The sequence below is a fragment of the Montipora capricornis genome, chromosome 2 (genome assembly GCF_036669925.1).
Source record: "Montipora capricornis isolate CH-2021 chromosome 2, ASM3666992v2, whole genome shotgun sequence".
NCBI classification, from domain to species: domain Eukaryota; kingdom Metazoa; phylum Cnidaria; class Anthozoa; order Scleractinia; family Acroporidae; genus Montipora; species Montipora capricornis.
The window spans coordinates 37,406,051-37,407,409 of record NC_090884.1 but is presented as its reverse complement, the minus strand read 5'-3'; the positions used below and the strand labels follow the sequence as shown (position 1 = coordinate 37,407,409).

At 40.5% G+C, this 1,359-nt stretch overlaps 1 pseudogene; it reads left to right on the top strand.

The window, feature by feature from the left end:
* Window positions 1–54: 54 nt before the first annotated feature.
* Window positions 55–661, top strand: LOC138037252 (52 kDa repressor of the inhibitor of the protein kinase-like; annotated as a pseudogene).
* The last annotated feature ends 698 nt before the right edge of the window (window positions 662–1,359 follow it).

The following is a 1,359-nucleotide window of genomic DNA, read 5'->3' as shown; positions in this document are numbered from 1 at the left end:
TTCTTCGCGTCCTTTAAGTACACAGTGTTTTCGTTGGAGATCATGGCCCACAATATGCACCACGATGAGTGCCCATGGATGTTGGCAGGCAAAAACACGAACGGATGCCTTTGCACTTCTTAAAGCTATCAATGACTTTGATTTCATTGTAACATACATTATAGCCTACTCCCTTCCCTCCCAAATGACAGGTCTCACTGTCAAACTTCAGAAGAAGACAAACGATATCTACAAAGCCTTTGCTATGGTATCGGAGGTGAAGACATATAGAAATATACGAACCAATTTCCGTACTCAGTTTGATGCTATCTACGATCTGGCTGTAGAGATGACGGAGAATGTTGGCATTTTACCCAGAGCCCCAAGAACAACAGGAAGACAGATCCACCGTGCCAATGCCCCTGCTGTTGACCCCAAAGAGTACTATCGGGTTAACGTCGCAGTCCCTTTCCTTGATCACATTATTTCAGAACTCGATGGCCAGTTTTCAGGTTTACCCATGAAGGTCAGTAAGTTGCTCGGGTTAGTGCCATCTGTAATTCAGGAAGGCCAAATCACTGCTCATGAGCTAACTGACTTAGTAGATCTATACAAAGATGATATGCCTTCTCCACAGCTCTTCTTTGCGGAATTTTAGCGTTGGAAGATCAAGCTGGGATAATTACGGCTGATTCATAAACTATTTAGACATACAAAGTACTGCATACAGGCAACTGGCCCAATGGTGCTGGGGGATTTTAGGGAAAGAGATAAGGGTAGTTCTTCCATCTTGTGCCGTTATGTGTATCCGCAACTTCTATCCCCCACCTGGGCCAGAAGAAGAGTTTGCCTTTGAAGGGTTTAGGGATGCGGATGAGTGATCTGAATTAACCATAAAACTATTTGCAAGTTGAAAATATTGTGATGATATATATGTACTTAATAATAATACTTACTTGGGCGTCTCTCAAATGTACTGTACCATATTTAATTTTAGTCTCCAGTGAATGGGTGTACATTACTTTCATTGGTAAATTGCCTGACTACTTGGTCCTAGAAATTTTTACTTTTGTTTATCATAATTGCCATTGATGTATACCAGATATTATTTATGGGTTTCCATGTTTCATGTTTACCAGTTAGGCTGAAAGACCAATGAGTGTGATTCTTCAATATCAAGATTTTAAAAATTATGAAGAAAAAATATCTGTTAATTCTACAGCTATATGAGACTTTTTTCATCAGATAAATCTTGAATGTGGAAGCACACTTGGAAGAATGAGGAAGAATGCAATGACGATTGTAGAAAAGGTGCTAGAGAGGCGGTTGCGGCGTATGGTGAAAGTGGACGAGATGCAATTCGGTTTTATGCCAGGCAAA